General features: G+C 38.0%; 1 pseudogene; it reads right to left on the reverse strand.

Annotated features, from left to right (window-relative positions):
• Positions 1 to 6,497: 6,497 nt before the first annotated feature.
• LOC143669137 (arginine-hydroxylase NDUFAF5, mitochondrial pseudogene) lies at positions 6,498 to 6,955 on the reverse strand (annotated as a pseudogene).
• Positions 6,956 to 18,829: the final 11,874 nt, after the last annotated feature.

Raw genomic sequence — 18,829 nt, forward strand, 5'->3', positions numbered from 1 at the left:
CTCTGTAAAGTTGATTAATAATTTTTAAAAATCCATTGCTTTTGACAGTTTTGCAGCCAGCAGTTGTGCTATTTTCTCTTTAATAAGCCACTTCAATTCGGCGTCCATCCTTCCCACTCTGTTTAAATTTCTCCGGCTAAGGGTCACAGTGACACCACACTACTAACTGAAAGTCTTAGTCTTCACATGAGTTGATCTTTCAGCAGAATTTGTTGCAATTTGTCCATGTCTCTTCTCTTCTCTGCTGACCCCTCCCACTCCTGATTCTGCCTGGTCTCCTAGATAGCTTCTCTTTGGTTTCCATTGTTAGTCCTCATTGGCTGTTGAGCCTGGATGTTGAACAACTCGGTGCTGTCTCCTAGGCAGTCCTCTCTCCCCATTCTTCCCTGTCATCCAGGCACTCTCATCCACTCTTGCAGCATCTTTTGTCTGCTGTCCACAACCAAATGGTCACCTCCTCCCAGATCCCTCTTCTGCGTGCTGGATCCACCCAACTGCCCATTTGGCATTTCCGGATGACTCACACATCCATGACTGAACTCCTGACCTTCATCCTACTCTTCCTGCAGTCTTGCAATCACAGCAGGAGCACGTCATTAGCCCAGATTCTGGTAAGCTGGGAGAAAACCTTGGTGGAGCATTTCCTCACACCCTTCATAACTTAGCCTCTGCTAAGGGTTGTTCCCAAGTATGTCTCCCATCTGGCTACTTTTAAACACCTTCACTGCCCCCTTTTGAAGCCACTCTCTTCTCTCATTCTGCAGCCCTCCAACTTCCACTCCTGGCTGCCCTCTAATCCATTTTTCATATCTCAGTCAGAGTAAATGTGGTTCATGTAAATGTGTCCACATTGCTGTCTGGTTTAAAACATCTCAACAGCCATGAAGGCATGTTTTTTGTTTGTTTGGTTTTTTTGCCTATTTTTAAATGCAATTTTATTGAGATGTTTTCATGTATCATACAGTCCATCCAGAGTATACAATCCATGGCACATAGTTGTGCATTCATCACCAAAGTCAATTTTAGAATGTTTTCATTACTTCAAATATAAAAATATAAAAGAACACCCCGAACATATCATACTCTTTATCCCCACCCCCCATTGTTGGCTCCTAGTATTGGTGTGGTACATTCGTTACTGTTGATGAAAGAATATTAAGTTATTACTGTTAACTATAGTCCATAGTTTACTTCTCTTTTTTTAGTTGCTGTGTTTTCAGAATGTAAAAAAGCACATGGAATATAGTAGGATGAATCAAACAATTGCACTTAGGATTAAAATTTCTAACTCTCACTTGACCCTGTCTTTCCGTACACCCTAGTTACATCCTCTTTGCATTTCTTCAATTGCACACTATCCTGTTTTGGGTTTCTTAGTTCTGGGCTTTTGCATTATTCTTCCCTCTATGGTAGTGGCAAGAATAGAGGAAAGAATAATGCAAAAGCACAGAGATCAGACTATCTGTGTCTTGGAGAACCACAACTCTATTTTATCATTACACATAGGGGTAAGTAGATTCAGAAGGGAGTATATAGGAGACCAGCTAATCACCAGAATGCCAGTTTCCTAAGTCATGTGGTGGGGGGGCATCCTAGACTATTAAGAGCCAATGGCGAAGACACCCTTTTGCTGACCTCAAGCTAAGACTTACCAATTCTGCTAACCAGTGGTGTCACTTAACCAAATCAGTTATTGGAGAGCTGGTTTTTTTTTGAATAGACATGAGCTCCTTGAGAGCTGGGGTCTTGTTTGGTTCATGGCTATATCTTCAGGGTCTAAAATGGAGTTCAGAGCATACTTTGCAGTAAATAAATATTCATTAAATGAATGTGTGGGTTTGAAATTAGAACAAAGAGAACTTATTTGGGCACTCTTGAAAGCTATTCGAGCAGGTCTGTTGTTCAGTGGAAGATTGTTTACCTTAATATAGAGACCTCACCTGTGCTAGAGTAACAATACTCCCGGACTTAATATATCATAATGAAAAAACCCACAATAGTGATGTGATGTGATGTCTGTCCAGTGCTCTGAATGTCAAAGTGAAGAAATTCAATGAAGCATGGGTAAACAGCTGGAGTAAAAAAACAATAATAATTTAAAAAAACCACAATAGTTGAAAAATATTGATTAATTGAAAATCGCAAAAAAACTACAGCAAGTAATGTAGGGCATAAGGTATAGTTTTAAAAAAAAAGAGTTTTAAAAGCATGTGTATTCCTACCTTTTAAAGTAAATGTCATGTGACATCAGTTGAAAACTATAAATATCTACTGTCTGCTCTGTTAGAAAATGTTTTAGTTTGCTGAAGATGTCAGAATTGCAATATACCAGAAACAGAAAGGCTTTTAAAAAGGAAATTTATTAAGTTGCAAGTTTGCAGTTCTAAGACCATGAAAATGTCCAAATTAAGGCATCCAGAAAAAGATCTCTTACCTCCAAAAAAAGGGCCAATGAAGTTCAGGATTTCTCTCTCAGATGGGAGGGCACATGGCAACATCTGCTAGCTTTCTCTCCTCTTTTCATAAGGCTTCCCCAAAGGCATTTTCCTTCTGCTCCAAAGGTCTCTGGCTGTGTGGGCTCTGTTGGTTCTGGTGGCTCTAAAGCTTTTTCCAAAATGTTTCCCTCTTAAAAGGCTCCAGTAAGCAACTCCACCTTGAATGGGTAGAGACACATCTCCATGGAAACCATCTGATCAAAGGTTACTACCCACAACTGGGTGGGTCACAGCTCCATGGAAACAAGAAAAAGAGATACCATCCAGCAATATTAAATGAAGATTAAAGAACATAGCTTTTGGGGAGGGGGATACATAATAGCCACAAGGCAGCACAGAAAACATCTGGGGTTTACTTGAACATGGGAAAAAAATATTATGTGATATCCTAAATATTCCAACCTTATCAAATGTCTAACTTTTTACTTTGAAGTAATTTCAAATTTACAGAGCAGTTGCAAAAATAAAGGAAGTCCCATACAGAAAGCTCCACCCCTAAATAACCAGATCCACCAATTTTGACATTTTGCCTCCTTTGTCATATCGTCCTATCTATCTAATCTATTATCGATCACCTATCACCAATTTCCTGTGCATGTGGGTGTAGGTTGCATGCATCAATCTCCTTGAATACATAATACATCCATGTACATTTCCTACAAACAAGGACATTCACTTATGCACCGAACTTAAGTGCAGTTAGTAAGTTCAAGAAGTTTAACATTGATGTGAAGTTTATATTCTATATTCCAATTTTTTCTTATGTCCTAATAATTTCCTTTTCAGCCTTTTCCCCTCCATCTGTAGATCCCATCCAGTATCATGTGCTGCATTTAGTGGTCATTTTCTCATTAGTTTATCTTTCTTTTTTAATTGTAGAAACATATATACAGCATAAATCTTGCCTTCCCAACTTATCCCAAGCATATCATTCAGTGGGATTAATCACATTCACAACGTTACAGTACCTTCATCATTACTGAACTTTCCCTTCACCACAAACATAAACCCTGCACTAATTTTGCATTGACTCTGCATTGCCCCTTCCTCAAACCCTGGTAACCTATACCCTATGTTCTGTCTCTATATGTTTTCATACCATCTGATATTTCTTTGTGGTTAACATGGGGCTTAAAGTGAATATCCTAAATCTATATATAACAATCTTGTTTGCTTTGACACCTACTTCAATAGCGTACATGATCTGTGTTCTCATACCGTCTATCTCTACCTTTATGTAGTTCTTGTCGCAAATTGCATGTCTATACATTATGAGTCCAAAACCATTGATTTATCACTGCATTTTATACATTTGCCTTTTAGATCCTGTAAGAATAAAAAGTGGAATTACAGACCAAAAATACAATAGAACTGATATTTATATTTACCTATGTCATCATTTTTACCAGAAATCTTTATTTCTTTATTTCTTCATTCTTCAGTCAATGGTCTATTGTCCTTTCCTTCCAATCTGCAAAACTTTCTTTAGCATTTCTGGTACAGCTGGTCATCACAAAAACTGGTGATGAAGTCCCTCAGTTTTTTGTATACCTTGGAATGTCTTAGTCCCTCCCTCATTTTTTATTTTTATTTTTATATGTTTAAGGAACCATTGTTTATTTTAATGTTTTTTATCTTTTTATTTTTGTGATATATATTATATATTCACATACCATATAATCATCTAAAGTGTACAATCAGGGCCACGGTGCTCAGCAGGCAAGGATGCTTGCCTGCCATGCCAGAGGACCTGGGTTTGATTCCCGGTGCCTGCCCATGTTAAAGTGTACAATCAATGGCTCACAATGTCATCATACAGCTGTGCATTTATCATCACAATCAACTTTTTTTTCTTTTTTGTAAAAAATAACATGTATACAAAAAAGCAATAAATTTCAAAGCACATCGGGCAATCAGTTGTAGAGAGATTTCAGAGTTTGGTATGAGTTACAATTCCACAATTTTAGATTTTTTCTTCTAGCTGTTCTAAGATACAGGAGACTAAAAGAAATAACAATGTAATGATTCAGCAATCATACTCGTTTGTTAAACCCTATCTTCTCTGTCTAACTCCACCATCACCTTTGATCTTTCTCCCATTCTTTAGGGGTATTTGGGCTGTGGCCAGTCTAACTTTTTCATGTGGGAAGGGGCTGTCAATAATATGGGATGAGGGGATGGAGCTAGTTGTTCCGGAGACGTTGACCTCTCTGCATTTCAGGAGCTTCATGAAAGAGGAGGCCAGGAGAGAAAGCTAGCAGATGACGCCTTGCTCACCATATGCCCTTCCAGCCAAGAGAGAAACTGTGACTGTGTTCGCCATGTGCCTTCTCACTTGAGAGAGAAACCCTGAACTTCATTGGCCTCTTGAACCAAGGTATCTTTCCCTGGATGCCTTTGATTGGACATTTCTATAGACTTGTTGTAATTGTAAACTAGCAACTTATTTTAACTCCGCTTTTTAAAAGCCATTCCATTTCTAGTATATTGTATTCCAGCAGTTAACAAACTAGAACAGCTACATATACAAGTATCACAAGAGCAAGCCTCAAGATTGAGGGCTTAGCCTATTTATTTGGGCATCTCTAATGTTTGACATAGTATTGGGGTTTCCTGGGTGGTAATGTTTAATAGTTTCATATTTTTCTCCCATCCCTCAAGGGACTTTGCCAATACTTTTTATTATCTGCTTAATATACTTGGCCTCCCTCATTTATTTTTTTAACAAGAACTGCAATTTATTTTTCTCCTATAAAACTTTGATTTTTAACTGTAACAGACTTTTGAAGGGTACAGCTTTCACGTAATTTAATTGAATTTAAAATGTAATTAAATACCTACAAATTACTATGCTATGTACAGAGTCAGAAACAGTCCCTACCCATGCAGAGTTTGGTGCTCATATAGTATAGGGTGGGAAGGTGAAGCAAAGAAGAATGAGAGCGAGAGTAGCAAATACTATACTAAATTACCTAGGACTGAAGAAGCTGGGGGCATACTAGCTTAAATGAAAAGTACAGCAAACGGTCCTCCACTGAGTAATGCAAAAACACTTGGCACTCATTCCTGTACTTCCCTGCTTCCTCCTTCCTTCCTTCTTATTGCTGTCTTCTTCCAACCTATCAAAACTGTCTGAGCTTGACAGCTTCTAAATAATTTTGAACCCTACTGAATTGTAAAGGGACAGTGGCTCAGAGTAGGGTAATACTTCAAAATGCCAGAAGTTACAAAGGAAAACTGAACAATAAACAGTACTCTTAATCACTGTACAGATACTTTTGAATGTGATTTGCCTCTGTAATGCTTTAAAATGTTGTCTTCTTACCTAAAGTAGGGTAGGGGTATAAAATCTTGGAGGTCCCAGAGGCGTTTAAGAAAAAGGTGAGGAGAGATTCAATAAAGAGACATATTCTTCTAAAATAAAAACTGGACAATAATAAGGCTCTAAAGAAGGCACATAGTCCTGTTCTCCTTTAGTGCAAAGACAGAGTACGTCGAATAATTTTGACTTCAGTATCTTACAATAGTCATTATAAAAAGCCTTTGTTTTTATTCTAAATAAGCCAGAACTCCTAAGGAACGTATCAACTTGTCCCTCCACTCGTTTCCATGGCTGCTCTCCTTCCACAGAAATATCAGGAGATCAAGGGGGAAACGGTACAGAATGTCAGCATAATGTTTTTCCATTGAGTCAGGCATTTATATATGTGAACACGTTTATGAGTTTGTGAGAAGATCAGGAAAGATCTTCTTTGCTTTAAGGTTAAATCTGCAAATAAATCACTCAAATCACTAGATAAACACTATTCATCTGAAAATAGAAGCCATGTGTGACTGAAATGGTTACTAAATATAGACAGTGCTATTTGACTATTCTACTTATTAGACAAGTCTTTTAGTCAATAGCTTATGTATTGCTTCAAAATGTAGCACTTTCAGATGGGAAAGCTACCCATTTCTGATGAAAATTTTAAACAACATTAACAAAGAATGAAATATTAATTATGATTTCTTCCCCTATGATACAAGATTGTTTATTTTTCCTAGTTCTCCAAATGTGCAGTTGTGGAACCTCTATCAGCGGGTTTTGCCTGTGAATTGTGATGGTTCCATTCTATAATGTAATAGATCTGGCATGTGGCGGGTATAGAATCATCTTCATTTCTGTATATTTCTCTATAAACTGCCACAGCTGCCAGCCTAGTATCTCGATGCAGTAGGGCTTTTCTATTCCAAGAGCAGTTACTCTCTCCCACACCTAAAATTCAAACATGCCAGGATAGTTAACTTGAATTTCGTCAGTATCCACAGTCAGTGTGTTAAAGCCAGCTCTGCCCAGTAGATGTCCCAGGTCACTGACAGCAGTGAAAGGAAAAACATGGAGAATATCCTCCTGCTCTTTCCGTTTCTGCTTGCTGTAATACACATTGAAGTTCATAGAGTGTGTCGCCTCCGAACATTGTACCAGTAAACACTCCATCTGGTTTCAAGACATAATGAATCTGTCCAAGTGCTCCAGGATGGTCATTCAACCAGTGCTAACTTAAACTGCTAACCACCAGGTCAAATGTATTTTCTCTGAAGGGAACAAATTTTTCATCAGCGAAAACACTGGCAGTAGGAATTTCCATTTCTTAAGTATTATTCAAAGTATTTTCTGCAATGTCTGCTTGGGAAAACTTTCCCACAGTTTCCTTATTCAAGTGTTGTGCTATGTAGCCTCATCCACAACCAACATCAAAAGCAAGGGGGGAGAAAAGAGCAAGAGGGAAATCTCAGGCTATGTCAGATACATGGTCTGCAAACCAACTTCCAACTACCTCCTCCCTCAGGTAGTCATACTTCTGCTCCGACTTCCAGGCTACCCAGTTCTTCTGTCTCCTCTTCAAGTCCCAGTTGAAGATACCGAGGGCCCTGGGGGAAGTGGCATATGGGGGAGAGACCCCACAGGTGACCTCCCTGCAGCCAACGATCTCCATGGGGTCCTCCCCCATTTTTTAAAATTTATTAAACATAACAACATACAAACACCAACATTCTTACCATATGATCATTCCATTCTTGATATATAATCAATAACTCACACTGTCATCACATAGTTGTATATTCATCATCATGATCATTTCCTAGAAAATTTGCATCAACTCAGGAAAAGAAATAAAAAGCAAACAGAAAACAATTCACACACACCACACCCCCACCCCTCCCCTCCGTCGATCACCAGCACTTCGATCTACGAAATCCACTTCAACATTTGTCCCCCTATTATCCATTCACTTTCAATCATGTGCCCCACTTGTCTGTCGACAAGGCAGACAAAAGGAGCATCAGACACAAGGTTCTCACAAACACACAGTTATATTGTGAAAGCTATAACACCACACAATCATCTTCAAGAAACATGGCTACCAGAACACAGCTTTACATTTTCAGGCAGTTCCCTCCAGCCTCTCCAGTACACCTTAACTAAAAAGGTGATATCTATTTAATGCATAAAAATAACCTCTAGAATAACCTCTTGACTCTGTTTGGAATCTCTCAGCCACTGACACTTTATTTTGTTTCATATCGCTCTTCCCCCTTTCGGTCGAGACGGTTTTCTCAATCCCTTGATTCTGAGTCCCAGCTCATTCTAGGATTTCTGCCCCATGTTGCCAGGAAGGTCCCCACCCCTGGGAGTCAGGTCCCACAGAGAGAGGCCCTCCCCCATTTTTAAAAGACAGTTTTACCAGCTACAGAATTTTTGGTTGGAAGCGTTTTGCTTTCAGCACTATGAATATGTTATCCCTCTGCCTTCCTGCTTCCATGATTTCTGATAAGACATCAGCATTTAATTCTCATTGACGCTTCCTTGTATGTAACATAATGCTTCTGTCTTTTGGCTTTCAGAGCAGTATGATTATAATGTGGTGTGGTGTGGATCTATTTGGGTTTCTCCTGTTTGGAGTTTGTTGAACATCTTGGACTGTGTGTGTGTGTGTATATATATATATATATATATATGTCTTTCATTAAATTTGGCATGCTTTCAGCCTTTACTTCCATGAATATTTTCTCTACCCCTTTCTCTCTTCTTCTGGGACTCCCACACGCATATATTTGCATGCTTGAGGATGTCCCACAGGGTCCTCATCTGTTCACTTCATTCTTCCCTCCGTCTGCTTCTCAGGCTGAATTACTTCAATTATCTTATCTTCAAGTTCATGGACTCTTTCTTCTGCCAGCTCCAACATGTTGTTGAGCCCCTCTAGAGAATGTTAAACTTCTGTTACTGTTGTCTTCTGCTGTTTGGTTCCTTTTCATATTTTCCATCCTTCCATAAATATCCTTTTTGTGCCCATTTATTTTTTTCCCCAATTTCCCTTCATTCTTTGCCATGCTTTCCTTTGAACATATTTAGGACCATTTTTTAAAAGTCCTTATCTAGAATATCCTCCATCTGATCTACTTCCTTGATGATTTCTAGTAGTTTTATCTTCTCCTTTGCCTGGGCATCACATCCTGTTTCTTTGTATCTTTTGTAATCTTTTGTTGAAACTTGGACTTTTTGTTGAAACTTGGATATTTTAATGTGTTATCACTGAAATTTAACTCTGAGGCATGTGTTCCCGTTAGTGTTATGAACCCAGCTTCCCTTGAGTGTCATGAGCCAACAAACAAGAAAAAAAGGAAAAAAAGAAAACACCTTCCCAGTCTTTGCAGAACGACCTGTGTGAGTACTCTCCTTCAGGGATTATGCATATAAAGAATATGGAGCATGGCTCCAGGCCAATGCCTAGGGACCTCCCTGATCTTTTCTATACGTGTGTCTTGTCTTAAACATATGTATGCAACACTAAAATTTCCCAACTAAATGAATAAGAATGCCCCCTTTTCCCTAGGAAACAGTTTTCTCACAGCCCCACGTACTGCACCATATATCCTATAGTCAGCAATCCCTTGCCCCAGGCAGCACAACTTGACTGCTGCCCCACAACATTCTGTAGGGAGAAACATGAGCTGTCTTCTATGTGCAGGACAAGCTCTGGGATGCAGAGCCTGCAATCAGTGTCCTGCCTCAGTCCCTCAGGCTGCCACCGGTGAGATAATGTCAGATATACATGCTCCCAGTAAGTGCCCCAGGGTTACTCTGCTCCCTCTGGAACCAGGACCAGGGATCCACACTGGGTTGGACCAGCATCACATTGAGCTGTTGAATTCAGGGAGGGTCCAGCCAGGGTGCTACGATTTCCTGTTACAACAGTACTTCGACTATTTTCTGAAGCTCTGAGAAAGACGTTTCTGCCAGTTCTTGTGGGTTCTGCAGGACTTTTGCGGGGACAATGAGCCCTGAAGCATCTCACTCACATCCTCCAATCCTAAAATCTATCAAATTTCGCATAGAAACCCAAAATTTGTAATAAATATTCATTATTTTTAAACAGACCATTAAAATATTGTGCAATGATAAAATATTTAAAATTTTAATTTACAGGGAATTTTTTGGTTTTTCTCACAGAGGCAAAATGTCTCAACAGAGATTGTTGTAACTGTATTTACAAAATGAAGAATTGGTGTAAGAACTCTTTGAAAACCTCTTTGAGGACAACCTTTTGTTCTTGCTCTGTGGTTGGTTGTTGGTTGTGTTTTTAATTGTCTCTCTTGTGTACTAGGAATGAGATTTCCCACTTTAAATTAGTCTTTGGTGGAATAATTCGGGGTTGATTCATTTCCTCCACATTACTCTAACCACACCCTGCAGATTGGGTGGCTGTCATGGACACTGCTCACAGCTTTTTCTGATCAGATGTTTCTCTGACAGCACAGTTCTGTGATTTTAAATATACACAGTTAGAACCCTGAGAGTTTAGTTGGAAGGAATGTTTCTATATTTTATAATCAGTAGGTATTTATGAGCCATTAACCTCTTGAAGGATAATTTATAACAGACCCTTCCTTAGTCTTAAACAGTTTTTAAAATGATACATTATATCCTCAACCAAATGTATGATTTCTGTAGTGATCCCAGCTCCTAAGGGAAGGTCAGATTGCATGGAAAAATGACAACTTAGCAGGTTCTGCTGAAGTGCCCTCTACCTCCTATTTCTAAGCAATTTGCAGATTATATTCTTCCTTGTTCAAGGAAGTTTATTTGAGATGGTCGAAATCTCAAAGATTTGGTTTTAATTGCCTGGATGGGATTCACAGCTGGAAGCAATAATGTAACTTTGATATTCCAACTCAAGAATCTCCTGCAACAGGTTAGAATGTACTTCTTGTCCCACTGGACAAAAATCAGGGTGTTTGGGTCATGATGAATCAAGATCTTCTCCCTCCACAAAGGAGGGAAACATGCCTTTGAGACCAATCCCAGTTCTGCTCTGAGATGACAAATAGGTCATATATTCTCATCTGGAGGATGAGGAGAGTAACGCTTCCCTCATGAGTTTGTTGATACTCAGTGAAAAGACCAATGTCATCTACAGAGCACATGGTTCACCCCACTTATTCCTCCTTAAATGTTAGGGAGTTGTGCCAGTTTGAAAATATTATGTACCGCAGAAAAACTATGTTTTAATTCTGATACAATCACGTGGGGGCAACCACGTGTCTAATCCTGATTCAATACTGTAGGATGGAAAGTTATGATTAGATTATCTTCATGAAGATGTGACATGCCCAATTGTGGGTGTGACCTTTCAATTAGATGGAGATGTGACTCTACCCCATTCAAGGTGGATCTCAATTAGTTTACTGGAGTCCTTTAAAAGGGGAATTTTTTTTTTTTTTTAACATGGGCAGGCACTGGGAATCGAACCCGGGTCCTCTGGCATGGCAGGTGAGCACTCTGCCTGCTGAGCCACCGTGGCCCGCCCAAGGGGAAATATTTTGGAGAAACCTCAGATGCAGTCACAGACAGACATTTGGAAATGGACAGTCAGACACTTGGTTAACAATTGCTTCAGAGCTGACAGAGATATGGATGCTTGAAGTGCCAACAGAGAGAGCAGATGCCCAGGCACAGGCAGGGCCCAGCAGACATCGCCATGTGCCTTCCCACAAGATACTAAGCAAATCAGAATCCAGAGTTGCATCCCAGAGGAGGTAAGTTTAGAGAGGAAACTACAGGAATTAGAAGGTGAAAGCAATGGAACTGGGAACAAGGACCAGCAGATGCCAGGCGCGTGCCTTCCCCGATCGGCCTTCCTTGAGCCAGGGTGTTTTACTCTGGGTGCCTTAGTTAGGACATATTTATGGCCTTAGAACTGTAAACTTGTAACTTATTAAATTCCCTTCTTCAAATTCCATTTCTGGTATGCTGCTTTCCGGCAGCATTAGCAAACGAATACAGAAGTCTTTGCCTGCCCTAGGCTGGAAGAGCAGTGATGGGCAAATGAGAATTCTAGGTTGCAATGATATGACTTTTTCTGTGTAAGGAAGAATTTAGGATGGTAAGTAACATGGCAGTAAACTGTTAAAGAAACGGACCAAGGTAGCAATCACATGACATATTGATCTTTACTTTTTTAAAAATTTTTTATTGTGAAATGTAACATCCATGGGAAAAAAGGCAATAAATTTCAAAGTACGTTGTAATAAGTAGCTATAAAACAGATTTCAGAATTTGGCATGTGTTACAGTTCCACAATTTTAGGTTTTTCCTTCTAGCTGCTCCAAGGCACTGGAGACTAAAAGAAATACCACTTTTCTGTTATAGCTCCTTTTTCTTCTTTGATCCTTCTTTCAATCTTTAGGGGCATTTGGGTTATGCCCATTCTAACTTTTTCATCTTGGAAAGGGATATTGATAATATGGGATGGGGATGGAACTGATTGATGTTCTTGGAGAGGCTGGCCTCTCTGGGTTTCAAGACTTATCTGGCTCAGGAACCCATCTGAAGGTTGTAGGTTTCTGGAAAGTTATCTTAGTGCTCAAAACTTTTGTAGAATCTCAGATAGAACTCAAGGTGTTCTTTAGGGTTGTGCTGGTTTGAAATGATGTATGTACCCTAGAAAAGCCATGTTTTAACCCTAATCCCCTTTCATAAAGGCAGCCATTTCTTCTAATCCCTATTCAGTATTATATGTTTGAAACTGTAATTAGATCATCTCCCTGGAGATGTGATTTAATCAAGTGGTTGTTAAGCTAGATTAAGTGACAACATGTCTTCACCCATTTGGATGGGTCTTGATTAGTTTCTGAAGTCCTATAAAAGAGGAAACATTTTGGAGAATGAAGGAGATTCAGAGAGAGCAGAGCAGAACGGCATAGCCATGAGAAGCAGAGTCCACCAGCCAGCAACCTTTGGAGATGAAGAAGGAAAATGCCTCCCGGGGAGCTTCATGAAACAGGAAGCCAGGAGAAAAAGCTAGTAGATGACGCTGTGTTCACCATGTGCCTTTGCAGATGAGAGAGAAACTCTAACTGTGTTCACTATGTGCCCTACCACTTGAGAGAGAAACCCTGAACTTCATCAGCCTTGTTGAACCAAGGTATCTTTCCCTGGATGCCTTTGATTGGACATTTCTATAGACTTGTTTTAATTGGGACATTTTCTCAGCCTTAGAACTATAAACTAGCAACTTATTAAATTCCCCTTTTTAAAAGCTATTCTGTTTCTGGTATATTGCATTCCAGCAGCTAGCAAACTAGAATAAAGGTCAACAGGAATGGTTCTGATTGGTGGTTGGCAAGCCGTGGTAATCAGAAATATTTAGCTGACCCTTGCATAAGAGTAGCCTCTAGAGTAGCCTCTATACTCTATTTGAACTCTCTTAGCCACTGATATCTTATTTTGTTACATTTCTTTTCCCCCTTTTGGTCAGGAAGGCATTGTCAACCCATTGTGCCAGGGCTAGGTTCATCCCTGGGAGTCATGTCCTACATTGCCAGGGAGACTTTAACCTCTGGATGTCATGTCACATTCATCTTTGATGATTTTAAAGCATCCTTGACTTTGTAATATGGAAAATATTTCTTTCCCTTCCTCAAGGTTGGTCATCATTTCTTTGGCCAATTCTCCATAAATGGGACTTCACAGAGCTTTCTGGTTGTCTTCATTTTAGATCTAGGGACATTCTCTCTGACCACTATTTAGATATCACCTCTCCTTGAGGATTTGCCCTTCATAAAGTCTTGTGAGGGTCACCCTTTCACTCTCTCTTGATGATATCCATGCTATGCTGAGCTGAAGTTTTAAATTTTCATTTGGTCTTATTTAGCATAAAAAATGTCCAAATGCCTAATAATCATCTAATAAAATATGTGTGTATGTGTGTGTCCTGTTAAGAAATCATCTCTTGTATGGATTTTTTCTTTTTTATGTTTTATTTTGTTTTTCTGGAGCGATGCAAATGTTCTAACGACCATGGTGATGAATATACAACTATGTGATGACATTGTGAACCATTGATTGTATACTTGAGATGGATTGCATGATGCATGAAGATATCTCAATAAAATATTTTTTTTTAAAGAATCATCACTTTGTCCACACATTCATGATAATATTTTCACATTATTTTCTAAAAAGTTTGTTGTTTTGCTTCCATTAATTTTACAATCCTTCTGGTACTACTTTTTAAGTTTTGAGAAAGTAACCAACTTTATTTTATTTCCAGAAGGGTTCCCAGATATCCCAGAACAATTTATTGAAAATTTCTTCCTTTCACTCTTGCTTTCAAGTTCTGCATTTGTCATAAATATGATGAGTGTATGAGTTATTGTCCAAATTGAATGTATTTGATTAAATTTATTCCTGGGTTCTTGAATGTATTTTAATGTGTTATAATTGACATTTAAACTTTTTGAACTGTTTATGGATGTTACATAGAAAGACAATTAGCTTTACAAATTGAACTTCTAATTAATAATTTTACTTAACTTATTTTGTTGTTTTTTTTGGGGGGGGGAGGGGTGCATGGTCCGGGAATCGAATCTGGGTCTCCTGCATGGAAAGTGAGCTTTTTCTACCCATGCATCTATTTGTTTTTAATTCTAATAATGTAGATTTCCTATGAAAGTATTAGGCAGCTTATTTTTCCTTTTAATTCATCATAGCTTTCATTTTTTTTAATTGAATTACTCTATCAGCTAGGATCTTCATTACAATGTTGAATAAGTGATAACATCCTTGCCTTGTTCTCAAATTGCTGGCTAATTTCTCCTCTAACTTCTGCCTTTCATTTTTAGGGCATGTTATTGGGTACTTAAAAATTTAGAATAGCTGCACTTTCCTAGTGAATATAATTGTTTATTATACTTGGTGTCTTTCTTTTTTCTGTATGTTCATATTGTAGAGGTCACATTTCATTCTTTTTCCATGACTATCCGGTTATTGTAGCACCATTTGTTGATTTTTTTTTTAGAATTGCATAGGCAAGAAATCAAACCTGGGTCTCCCGCATGGCACTGAAATATCCTTGCATCTCTTGGTGTTTGTCTTTATATCTAGAATCTACTTTGTCTTATATCAGTATAGCCATACCTACTTTTTATAGCTAGTGTTTATATGATACATCTTTTTCCATTCTTTTCCTTTCAAGCTCTCTGTTCTTATATTTTATAAATGTTTCCTGTAAACACCATATGTTGTTTTTTGCAATCCTGCCTCTCTTTGTCTTTTAACTGGAACATTTGGTTAATTTATATTTTAAGTAATTACTTAAATATGTGGAGTTAATTCTCCCATTTTGTTATTTATTGTGCCTATTCTCTGCATCTTTTTCTCCTCTTTCTTATACTTCAGTTGGATTGTGCATTTTTTATTATTCCTTCTTTTTTTTTTCTTGCATGGGCAGGCACTGGGAATCAAACCTGGGTCTCTGGCATGGCAGGTGAGAATATTCCTTATTTCTTTAGGTTGGAAATTATAAGCTGTGGTGATTTGAAGCTGTACATACCCCAGAAAAAATATATTCTTAAATGTAATCCATTCCTGTGGGTGTGGACCCATTGAAGTAGGATCTTTTGATCTGGCTTCTTCAGTTCAGGTATGACTCACCTGATTCAGGATGAACCTTAAACCCCTTACTGGAGTCCTTTATTAACAGGATGAGTACACAGAGAGAAAGCCACAGAAGCAAGAAGGTAAAGGCAGTGGAGCCCAAAAGAGATGAGAGAGAATGCAGAAATTGCCACTTGTCATGTGGAAAAGGAGCCAAGAATCGCCAGTGGCTATTCTTTGGGAAGAAAGCATCGCCTTGCCTTAATGATGCCTTGATTTGGACATTTTTCTCAACCTCAAACCTGTACACTAATAAATTCCCATTTTAAGCCAACCCATTTCATGGTATCTGTTTTCAGCAGCCTAGGAAATAAAATATAAGACTTGTTACTATTCTAGTAGTTACCCTAGATATTACAACATGCACTCTTGATGTATCAAATTCTAGTATAAATTTGTACTTTCACCCTCTTCCTAGACAGCACATGGGCCTTAGAAGAACTTTTAACTCTATTTCCCTTCCCAACTTCTATACTATCATTTTATTTTAATTCTTCATAAATTTGATATTCTGAAGGTATCATTACTATTATTTCATATTGTCTATTCATTTAGGTTTACCATATTTACAATATCTTTCTCTTTATACTAGTCATTCTTTCTTATGTATTTGACTTCCTTTCTGAATAAAAAATATTCTCTAGAATTTTTTTTTCCAGGAGTAGTTTGATGATGGTGAACTCTCAGTTTTTGTTTGTCTGAAACTATCTTGAAAGACTTTTTTTTTTTTTTGAATATGGAATAATTCTAGATTGGCAGGTTTTTATCACTGTTTTTCCAAGAAAATTAAAGGAATATCCTATGGACTTCTGGCTTTCTTTGCTAATATACATGTTGTCATTCTAACAGCTGCACCTTTGAGGGTACTTTGTCTTTTTCATTTAATTGCTTTTATCTAGTTTTTTTTACATCTTTTCTTCATCTTTGGATTTCTGCAGTTTCACTGTGATGTATCTAGGAATGGATTATTTTGTATTATTCTGCTTAGGGTTTGAGTAGAAATTCTCAAATCTGTGTATTGATATATTTTATCAGTTTAGGAATAAAAATCCTGAATGTTAGTTTTTCAAATATTATTCTGCCCTGTACTGTCTCTTCTCTTCTCCTGTTAAGCATCTTCTTACTGAATCATTTTGCCTCTTAAACTGTCTTTTGTATTTTCCATCCTTTTGTCTTTCTGGGCTTTATTATGGATAATTTCTTCAAAATTTACAATTTAAAAATTCTCTCTTTAGCTATGTCTAATTTGCTGTTGAAACTTATCTATTGAGTTTTTTGTTTATTATTGTATTTTTGAGTTCTATAATTGTATTCAAATAAGCAGTGTCTTGTTTGATTCCAACCCACTGCTGAAATTTTTTAACCTTTTTTTTATTACCTTGAACACAGAAATCAGTATTGTTTTAATAATTTGTGTGTGATAATTCCAGTATTTGGAGCCTCTGTACCTCTGTTTCTATTATCTGTTGTTTCTGCTGACTTTATTTTAGGTTGTCATATCTTCTCATCTATCTCATTATCTTTGATTGTATGCTGGGTATTGTATTTGAAGAACTGATTGTAAAAATAATTTGAGATTTCAGGGCAATTTTCTCCCAGAGATAATTTTTATTTGCTTCTACCTTATACTAATGGGTAGTATCAAACCAAAATGATTATAATCGAATCTCAGGGATTAGGATTTTGGGGGCTGCTCTAAAACCTGGCAGGGCTGCGTTCTGAGTGGTTTCACACACACTCCTAGGGTGTAGCTCTGTAGGGTCCCAAACAAAAGCACAGGAGGTATACTGGGTTCCCACTTTTGATTGGCCCAAACTTTGTTTGTCTACCTACGCTTGAAACACTCTCAGAATCCCTACTTAGGTTCTCGTTTGTCAGTCCTGTGTTGGCAAATGCACTCAAGGCAAAAGTGGCCCCAATCTCCAGATTTACCTCTCCAGATTTCCAATTTTTCCTGGCTATGGGTCCAGTAATTTTTCTGGAGCTGTGTTAGCTGTCTCTTGCTTTTGGGCTGACAATTCTTTGTTTGCTCCACTTTTCTATTTGTCCTTAGAGGTCTCAGTGACCTAATTTACCATTACAAATTGGAAATTTTCCACATGAAGCATGAATTGAATTGAGTCTCTGCTTGTCAATTTATCAATCATTTAAAGTTTATGGGTCTGTTTTTTCACATGTGAAAAAGAAGCATTTAAACTAGATCTCTTAGTCTTCTGCAATTCAGTTTCTATGTAATTAGCACAATTTACTTTAATTGGATTTAAAGTGGATTTTAGGGTGAAGAGCCAAAAGGGAAGAATTACAGAAAGCAGTGACTATTTTCCTTTTTTCTTATAGCTAAGAGATCATGAAATAAGCGTAGGTGCTAATAAACATTTTAAGGATAAAAAAAAGCAGGAAGGAAAGCTTGTTAAGAAGAGATTTGTTAAAATCTTGTTTATAGATGGAACCACTTATTACCATAATGAACATCAGTATTGTCAGACCAAGAACTGCCATCCATTGTTTTCGCTTGGCTGAGATGGGGGGGGAGGGGTGGAAAAGAAAGGGACTGCCATCAGTCTGGGGTGAATCTCAAGAAACTTTACTAACTCATCAGGTCCATAAGCTTTGTGCCTAGGAGCAAAAAAATGCAGGATTTCAAGCCCCACACAAAGGAGTACATTTGAAAAAAGGTTTATGATAATCAGTGAGTCCACCTCTGCCCCAGCATGGCGGTGCATCAATCCATCCCATTCCCATAACAACCTATGGCAATATCATATCACGGGAGCCAAGAGCCTTCATCAGAAAACACCAGAGAACTGGCTTAACATTTAGATCTCTGCATCTCTACATACCTAGTTTGCTGAGCAGACTCTCCTCTTATATTTTACATTTCCTAGTTTTGTAGTATCTTTTATCAAAAGACCCCCAATTTTAAAAAACTTTACGTATCAGGCAGAATAGAGGTGAACCAAAGAGAGAAAGCAGATTATCATTAGATGGGTCTTTAATCTAATAGATTATAAAATAGAGGACTGTAATAGAATCCTAATCCTAACCAAAGAGACAGAAATATCAGCCAAACAAGTTTGTCTTCCTAATCCTGACCTTAATTGGGATGTTCCCTTACATTTCAATGAGATATCAGTTTTCGAGCCTCTATGCCACAATCAGGACAGAAAGAATCTGATTTATTCCTCTTTTATGTTTTTAACTCAATGCATTTTAACATAAAAATTGTCCACTGGAGACAATTAAAATTTTCCATGTAGATTGTCCATGTGAAAAAGGAAACTAGATGCTCGTGCCAAGGGTAATGAGTATAAAAAGTCAAAAAAGCTGTACTTACAAAGGAAGTTAAAGA

The sequence above is a fragment of the Tamandua tetradactyla genome, chromosome 25, assembly GCF_023851605.1.
Source record: "Tamandua tetradactyla isolate mTamTet1 chromosome 25, mTamTet1.pri, whole genome shotgun sequence".
Lineage (NCBI taxonomy): Eukaryota > Metazoa > Chordata > Mammalia > Pilosa > Myrmecophagidae > Tamandua > Tamandua tetradactyla.